Source organism: Anolis sagrei, chromosome 1, assembly GCF_037176765.1.
Source record: "Anolis sagrei isolate rAnoSag1 chromosome 1, rAnoSag1.mat, whole genome shotgun sequence".
In the NCBI taxonomy this organism is placed as follows: Eukaryota; Metazoa; Chordata; class Lepidosauria; order Squamata; family Dactyloidae; genus Anolis; species Anolis sagrei.
This window is the reverse complement of record NC_090021.1, coordinates 6,237,289-6,246,728: the sequence shown is the minus strand read 5'-3', so window position 1 is coordinate 6,246,728 and position 9,440 is coordinate 6,237,289. Positions and strand designations below refer to the sequence as shown.

General features: G+C 43.7%; 1 protein-coding gene across 1 annotated transcript in view; it reads right to left on the bottom strand.

The window, feature by feature from the left end:
* The window catches only part of ELP3 (elongator acetyltransferase complex subunit 3), a 173,841-nt gene that overhangs the window by 138,323 nt on the left and 26,078 nt on the right, over positions 1 to 9,440 (bottom strand). The window lies entirely within an intron of this gene.

The following is a 9,440-nucleotide window of genomic DNA, read 5'->3' as shown; positions in this document are numbered from 1 at the left end:
ATAAGTAACCTGGCTGCCGCCCGCTGGACCATTTCAAGCTTCCAAACAGTCTTCAAAGGCAACCCCACGTAAAGTACGCTGCAGTAGTCTATACGGGATGTAACCACAGCGTGGACTACCGTGGCCAAGTCAGACCACGTTTTAACTGTGCGAATGCTCCCCTGGTCACCGTCGAAACCTGGTGTTCCAGGCTTAGTGATCAGTTCTCCAAATTGCATAGCCATAATGAGCACTGACCATGCTGACCAGGGGATGATGAGAGTTGCATTCTAGGTCTCCCAAGCTCTGCTTGGCTCCATATGGAATTTAACACAAAGCAAAATGGGGAGAGGAAGGTATCCTGCTCTTGCTGATGTAGACTCGACACAAACAAACGCCTTCCTGCCAGCATGGGACCCAAAGCAAATTGCAAGAAACTGCAGCTAAAATAAAACCCACCATTATAATTAAAAAGAGATTAAAAACAATTAAACCAGCCATTTGGTTATAAACGCTGGTTTATACAACGGCTTTAAAACGTAAGATTGACAACAAAAGTAGAGCGTTCCCATTAAAGAGGACCAGCAAGACTTGGCAGAGAAGGTTCAAGGCAAACTCGGGCCCTCCAGATGTTTTGGACTTCAACTCCCACAATTCCTAACAGCCTACCGGCTGTTAGGAATTGTGGGAGTTGCAGTCCAAAACACCTGGAGGGCCCGAGCTTGCCCATGCCTGCTCTTGGCCTTGTAAAACTACAACTCCTAGGTGCCAAGATGCATTAATTGTATATGGACTGAGCCGGCTGTGGCACAGGTGGTTAATCACCAGCTGCAGTAGATCACTGCCAACCGGAAGGTGGCAAGTTTGATGCTGAGTCGGATTGAGCACCCGACTGCTAAGCCTAGCTTACTGTCCACCTAAGCAGTTCGAAAACAGCTGAGCTGTGACTAGAGAAATTAGGCAACACTTAAAGCCATGTATAAATATGTGAGAGGAAGCCACAGGGAGGAGGGAGCAAGCTTGTTTTCTGCTTCCTTGGAGACTAGGACGCGGAACAATGGCTTCAAACTACAAGAGAGGAGATTCCATCTGAACATTAGGAAGAACTTCCTGACTGTGAGAGCCGTTCAGCAGTGGAACTCTCTGCCCCGGAGTGTGGTGGAGGCTCCTTCTTTGGAAGCTTTTAAGCAGAGGCTGGATGGCCATCTGTCAGGGGTGATTTGAATGCAATATTCCTGCTTCTTGGCAGGGGGTTGGACTGGATGGCCCATGAGGTCTCTTCCAACTCTTTGATTCTATGATTCTATGATTCTATGAAAGCGGGGAGGTATTTTACGACACCATAAAAATGCTGGCGGTCAAAGAGCAAGGAGGAAATACAATCAAAATGACTTGGTGTCATAGTGGATGAAGCGACAGCACCCCTGTGTGGCCGGAATCAAGCATAACCTCCAGGCGCCAAAGTGGAAATGCCAAAAATACCTCTATCTGTCTGTCTGTCTGTCTAAAAAACGGCACTGTTTGCTGTGTATGTGGCAGTTGCGATCTGTCCTGAGTCCCCTTCGGGGTGAGAATAGCAGAATATAAATACTGTAAATAAATCTAAATAAATAAAAATGTAATGTTCGTTTATAGGATTAACATAACTCAAAAACCACTGGACAAATTGACACCAAATTCAGACACAATACACCTATCAGGCCAACAAGTGACCATCACTTATAAAAACACTGAAAAACACAGCATAAGGGACTTAAAAAGCCAAAAAAGCAAAAAGATGGCACAGCGCAAGCGCAAAAATGGGTTTGGGGTTGATTGCCATGGGAATCTGGGAGTTGTAGTTCACTCTTATCCAGAGAGCACTGAACCCAGCTTACGACGGATCTGGACCACACTTGGCACACAGGCCCAACATGGCCAACTTTGAATAATGGCAGGGTTTGGGAAGGACTGATTCATGATTCTGGGAATTGTAGTTCACCCACATCCTTATGCATTTTCTATTGGGAGCATTCATAAAAACAAAACAAAAGGACTGGCATTTTTCTAATACATAGCGTTACACATTACCAAACCGATATTGCCAAACTTCAAAAAAGCAAACAATGCCTTTCTCAAATAACCCAGGCACTGCCGAGTCCCCAAGTTGGTAAATAAATATATTGTAATACGTATATGGAATGAATTCCCTCACTGTTAGGCTAGGAAAAGCCTAGGAATGTAGGCTCAGGAAGTTCGGCAGCCATTTTGGAAAGGTGCTGGGGGCAACAATTTTAAAATCTAATTTCCTGAAGTGGGTGAGTTTAGGTACTTGAAGGGAAATGAGGGGAGTTAGAGATTGGCTGACAGAGAGTGGGCAGAGCTTAACTTAGAAAAAGAAAAGAAAATGACTTTAAGGGGACATTTCAAAACCCTGTCAAGGAGATTGAACCTGGGTGTCAAGGGAGAAGGAGCTGGGAGTTGGAGTGGAGAAGAGATTAGTGAGAGAGGCCTGAAGTGGTCAGTTAGCTGGTAGAGATAGCTAATGGGAAGATTACAGCTATTAGGGAAGATAGCTGGGGAGTGGGGAGACAGATCCCAAAAGACAAGGACTGTCTGTGTGGAGGAGTTTAGAGTTACTTTCAGAGAAACAATCCTGTCAGTAATCTCTGGTGGAGGGAGAAAGCTACTTGTAACTAAGGTTTTGAACTGCTTGAAGAAACCACACGCTTTTATGACAATCTTTCAAACCAACTAAGCGTATTGCCTATATTGTTCCAGTTCTCTTAAATAAACATCATTGTTTTATTGTTCACAACATCTGCCTCACGTGTGCCCCTGTAAAAGAAGTTTTAAAGCAGTCTACTGAAGAAGTAAACGGTTTAATGGTGGCAGCGTATATTTTAAAGAAGTAATCTTTTCAGTGTTACCTCAGTGCACAGGCCTGAGTGCAAATCCAGCACATTCTAGCTAAAGATACCTCAAGTAAGCCAAAGGCTTTACAATGCTTTTAAGTTTGGTGGGTGCCAGAGATCTTCCAAAAGGTTTTCCGGCCAGAAGAAAGTTCCAGCTTTCATTACAGCTCTTATTTATTTATTTACTTTACTTTACTTATATACCGCTGTTCTCAGCTCTATGCTTTTTATTTTAATTAGAGAAGCCACATACATTTCTAAGTGTTGTTCAGCCTTTGGGGATTTATAATCTCAATTAAGCCTCCATCTTTCACAGTATACTTCTTCGTAATTCAGACATTAGTGAGTCTGTCACTTAAACAAACACCACCAACATGGACCGGGTTGTGGTGCAGCTGGTTGGGAGTAAGCTGCATTAAAAATAACTACTGACCAAAAGGTCATGAGTTCGAAGTCAGCCCAGTTCAGAGTAAGTTCCTGACCATTTGTCTAGCTTGCTGTTGACCTTTGCAGCCCAAAAGATAGTTGCATCTGTCCAGTAGGAAATTTAGGTGCTGCTTATGCAGGGAGGCTTGTCCATCATGCAGTGCAGTTGTTCATCAGCTCCAGAAGCCAGCAGGGAGGCTAATTTAAGTAATTTACAACACCATAAAACTCTCCAGCAGCATGCAAAAGAATGAGGAAGTACTCCATTGGTGTCATAAGTGGAGGGTGAAGTGACAGCTCCTGCGGTGGCCAGAATTCAAAGCATACCCTCATGAAGCTGGAATGTTAAATAGCCTCTGTGTGTCTGTCTATATATGTTGTATGTCTATGGCATTGAATATATGCCATATATATGTACATTGTGATCCACCCTGAGTCCCCTGCGGGGTGAGAAGGGCAGAATATAAATACTGTAAATAATAATAAATAATAATAACATAGATGTTCTCCGCTTGAATGATATGACGTGAAGAATTTACTACAGCAGTCCCTGAGTTACAAACATCCGACTTACAAACGACTCAGTTACAAATGGAGATGAGACAACAGGAAGTGAGAGAAATCTACCCTTTGGGAGGGAAATGCACTCCTCGAAGAGTTATTATCATGGGGGGAAAAGTGTCTTCACTGAAGCTGGATATGCCAAATCTCATTCTGCAAAGATATTTAGTCATATTCTTGAAAACATTATTTTTTTAACTTAAGAAAAAAACAAGGAATTATTTTTATCGCTCTTAATTACCATATTAATGCACGAAGTGATTTCAGAAAGGTTTTGACCCCCCCCCCCCAAACAAGGCTGACGTATGTGCGTGAGAATATATATACATTTTTTCCCTTTGCATCCTTCCTGCTCCTTGCTTTGCATATTCGTCAGAAGACAAAAGGACAATGCAGGGGCATTGTATTAATTGGGTCTCCTTTGTTCAGTGCCGTCATTAACTCACTAACCTGAGGAGCAGCTTCTCTTATTGTGCTCGCTTGTATAGGAGAAATTCCTCATTCTTTATCTCCTCCATAATAAAGGCAAACTGAATTGCAAGCTTCCTTACGTCAGAGGATCTGATAAAAAGGTTACACCATACAAATCTCTTTTTTTCCCTGTGGTTCTCTTCTCTCCCCCTACTTTCTTTTCTCCACGTGAATTTAGCAATTTCCCCATCCAGTTGCTTGCAGGAAGGAGACAAGGTGACCCCCCCCCCAAAAAAAAGCATTGAGCCATGGCAGTTCAAACGGTATCAAACCATGTTAATTCTACAGTGTAGATCAGCGGTTCTCAACCTGGGGGTCGTGACCCACAGGGGGGTCGCCTGGCCATTTTGGAGGGGTCGCGAGGCCATCTCTGTTGACCCCGCCCCAAGGGCACGGGCCAGGTGAGGGCTCCTTTGGTTGAAGGTACTGCAAATACGATCATCCGTTGTCCATACTCCCCAAAACATATTGTTTTTGTGATTAATCATTATGCATTAATTATGTTCAATTTATGACAATGAAATTTATGACATCCTGCATATCGAATATTTACGTGACAATTCATAGCAGTAGCAAAATTACAGTTATGAAATAGCAACAAAAATAATTTTATGGTCGGGGTTCACCAAAACATGAGGAACTGTATTTAGGGGTCACGGCATTAGAAAGGTTGAGAACCACTGGTGTAGATGCATTTGAAATCAAGTCAAAATGCCGGCATACCCAACATATACACAGTGCCTATATGGTCACAACCAAGGTCACAACAATATCTGTAATAGAACTCCAAGATGTTTTTATTGCTGCTAGTATACTGTCTGTTTGTTTTAATCAGTTATAACTGTGATATTATGTGGTAAATTTGTGTATTATATATTGCATTGTATGTTGTAATTGTTAGGCATCGAATTGTGCCTTTTGTAAGCCGCCCTGAGTCCCCCCTAGAGGGTTGAGAAGGGTGGAGTAGAAGAACCCCAAATAAATAAATAAATAAATAAATATGCTGATGATAATGTAGTCTGTGCGTATTCAGAAGACCTACAAGCCACTCTCAACACCTTTGCAGAAGCATACAAGAAGGTTGGCTTCTCACTGAACATCGAGTAAAGGAAAAAAGGTCTTAACAGCAGTCACTAGTCATTCCCTCTGAAATGCCAGAAATACAGCTTAATGGTGTAACATTAGAAAATGTTGACCATTTCCGCTACCTTGGCAGCCACCTCTCCACAAAAGTCAACACTGACACTGAAATACAACACTGCCTGAGCTCTGCGAGTGCAGCATTTTTCCCAATGAAGCAGAGAGTGTTTGGGGACTGGGATATGGGGGGACGAAGCTGCTTGTTTATAAAGTTATTGTCCTCCCAACCTTGTTATATGCCTATGAAATGTGGACTGTCTACAGACGTCATACTCAACTCCTGGAATAATTCCATCAGCATTGCCTCTGAAAAATCCTGCAAATCTCTTGGGAAGACAGGTGGACCAATGTCAGCGTGCTGGACCACCAGCATTGAAGCGATGCTCCTACGCCATCAACTCCACTGGACTGAATGTCACATTGTCTGAATGCCCGATCACCATCCTTTTCTTTCCCCTCCTCTTCCTCCTTCTTTCTTTCCTCCTTCTTTTTGTCCTTCCTTACTTCCTCCCCTTCTTCTTCAGATTCTCCTTCTTTCCTCTTTCTTCTTCCTCTCCTTCTCCTCCTTTCACTCCTCTCCTTCCCTTTCACCTTCTCTTCCTTCTCTCCCTCTTCCTTCTTTTTCTCCTTCTTCCTCCCCTTCTTCAAATTCTCCTTCTTTCCTCTTCCTTCTCCTTCCCCTTCTCTCCTTCCCTTTCCCCTTCTCTTCCTTCTCTCCCTCTTCCTTCTTTTCCCCCTTCTTCAGATTCTCCTTCTTTCCTCTTCTTTCTCCTTCTCCTCCTTTCCCTCCTCTCCTTCTTTCCCCCTTCTTCACATTCTCCTTCTTTCCTCTTCCTTCTCCTCCTTTCCCTTCTCTCCTTCCCTTTCCCCTTCTCTTCCTTCTCTCCCTCTTCCTTCCTTCTTTTTCTCCTTCTTCACTTCCCTTCTTCAGATTCTCCTTCTTTCCTCTTCCTTCTCCTTTCCCTCTTCTCCTTCCCCTTCTCTCCCTCTTCTTTCTTTTTCTCCTTCTTCACTTCCCTTCTTCAGATTCTCCTTCTTTCCTCTTCCTTCTCTCTCTCTTCTCTTCCTTTCCTTCCTTCTCCTTCCCTTTCCCCTTCTCCTCCTTCTGCTCTCCCTCTTCCTTCTTCTCTTCCTTCCCCTCCTCCTTTTCCTCCTTCTTCCTCTTAGTATCAATCAAGGTGTTAAACAGCTTACAGTCAACCTTCCATTTCAGTGCTTAATCTCTGGGCAACTTCATATCTTCATTATCTCTGTTTTCCCAGCTGTGGGTTGACAAATGTTTGCTAGATGCAAATATTTAAAAGGAGGAATGCCTTTCAAAAATGGCAGAAAAAGGCAATGAACCCATTACATCCCCTAAACAAACCATATAAAGTCAACAGGTCCTCTATATTATAGACCAAGAAATTATAAGGGACCCAATCATGATTCAGAGACCCTCACTCTCCCCATGTCAGGCTAGACAGCATAGAGGTGCAGATGCCAACATCTTGGCCATGCCTTCCTGCTGATACTTTTAGATATTCACAGATTGCAGTTTTTCTTTCTAGGAAAAATGGGTTTCAGTCAAACACAGGAAACACATTGTGCGTGGAGCAAAAGAAAACAAGCTGCCTCCCTCCTCAATATGATTCATTTCTTCTCCAAGTTAAACATACTCAGCAAACTAAGCTGCTGCTCCTCATAGAGATTCATGGTTTCCAGACCTTTGACCATTCTGGTTGCCCTCTCTTTGGTCACATTCCTGCTTGTCAATATCCTTGTAGAATTGCAGAGTCCAGGACACAATATTATTCCAGAGAAGAATGACTATAAACTATAAATCCCAACAACTACAACTCCCAAATGTCAAGGCCTATTTTCCCCAAACTCCACCAGTGTTCACATTTGGGCATATTGAGTATTTGTGTCAAGTTTGGTCCAGATCCATCGTTGTTTGAGTCTACAAATCTCTCTGGATGTAGGTGAACTACAACTCCAAAATTCAAGGTCGATGCCCACCAAACCCTTCCAGTATTTTCTGTTGGCCATGGGAGTTTTGTGTGCCAAGTTTGGTTCAATTCCATCACTGGTGGAGTTCGGAATGCTCTTTGATTGTAGGTGAACTATAAATTCCAGCAACTACAACTCCCAAATGACAAAATCAACCTCCCAACCCCACCAGTTTTCAAATTTGGGCATATTGGGTAAATCAATTCAATTAAAAATATGCTTAACTATAACATTCTTATGGCCTTCTCTAGCCAAATTCTGTGATCGGAGACTCCATCAAGCTTGTCCATAGTCCATTACCATAGCAATTGTCATCATTGGCATTGCCGTTGTCAGCGTAGTTACCCAAAGACTGGTCCCACATCCACGTTTTCAACTTCCTTCTGAAGGAGAGGAGGGATGAAGATGACCTAATTTCCCAGGGAGCGAATTCCACAGGTGGGGGACCACCATGAGAAGGCCCTATCCGTCGTCCCCGCCAAGCGTGTTTGAGACAGAGGCGGGACCGAGAGCAGGGCCTCCCCAGAAGATCTTAAATTTCGAGGTGGAACGAAGAAGGAGATACGTTCAGACAGGTACACAGGGCTGGAACCATATAGGGTTTTATAGGGCAAAACCAGCACTTTTTATAGGTCAAAACCAGAAGTACGTATCCTAGTCCCTATGCGCCAAGTTATCAACAATTTGTGAAATACAGAAAAACAAGATAAAGCCCAGGATCTTCTGGAGGTGTAGGGAACCTTCTCCCAATGCAGCTGTTGGAGTTCATCCCGTGATTGTGTTTCAAGATCAAGGTGCTTTGGATGTGGGGAATGAGGTCAATGAGGGTCAAGATGGCAATGGTTTGGTCAATGATATTAATACAGAGAATGACAGAGACACCAGTTCAAAGTATAGTTTCCCATGAGAATGTTCCTACACGGTATAGGGATGATGGTTTACTCCCTGAATTGCTTCCAGAGAGTTCCCAGGATTTGGGGTTTGAAAACAACTTGGCACCTGGAGAAACTAATGAGCATATAGATAAGGTGAGTGGAAATTAGCCAAAACAGACAGCTTGGCCTTCAGCGTTCTGTGTTCAGCCAGACTTCATCAGATAAGGATGAGAGGCATTCAGGGAAAACGAAACCAATTTTTGAGTCTTAACGAGGGGATATAAAGTTCCAACCATGGGAAATATAGTCAGATGAAGCATCATTACAGATACCTGCTAAGTTCTTGTTCTTGTCTCATGAAAGCCTTTCTCTGGAAGATTAATGTTTAAGGTTTTTGTTGCTGTATGGTTTGACTTTTTGTCTCTTGTGATTACCTATTCATGCCTTGGATCAACACTTCCCTGTTTCTTTGGATTTTATTAGAGAAGTCTGGACTTTGTTTTTGAACTTTGCTAAACCATACATACCTTGGACTAATAATTTGTTCCCACTTATCTTCTAACCTAATTGCACAATTAAAACTTGTGCGCCAGCTGCGCCCTACCTTGGGAAGTCTGACTTGGCCCCGGTGGTCTAGGCTTTGGTTACATCCCGTTTAGACTACTGCAACGCTCTCTACGTGGGGTTGCCTCTGAAGACTGCACGGAAGCTGCAGCTAGTCCAACGCTCGGCAGCCAGACTACTAGCGGGTGCTGGGTACAGGGAGCACACAACTCCGCTGTTACACCAGCTCCACTGGCTGCCAATTAGCTTCCGAGCACAATTCAAAGTGCTGGTGTTAACCTATAAAGCCCTAAACGACTCCGGCCCTGTTTACCTCTCCGAACGTATTCTCCCCTATGAACCATCAAGATTATTAAGATCGTCTGGAGAGGCCCTGCTCTCGGTCCCACCGGCTTCGCAAGCGCGCCTGGTGGGGACGAGGGACAGGGCCTTCTCGGTGGTGGCCCCTCGACTCTGGAACAGAACTCCTGTTCTGGAGTGCAACAGCAGCAGCATCTCATTTCCATTTTCAAACCACAATAAAACCAAAACGGTTGAA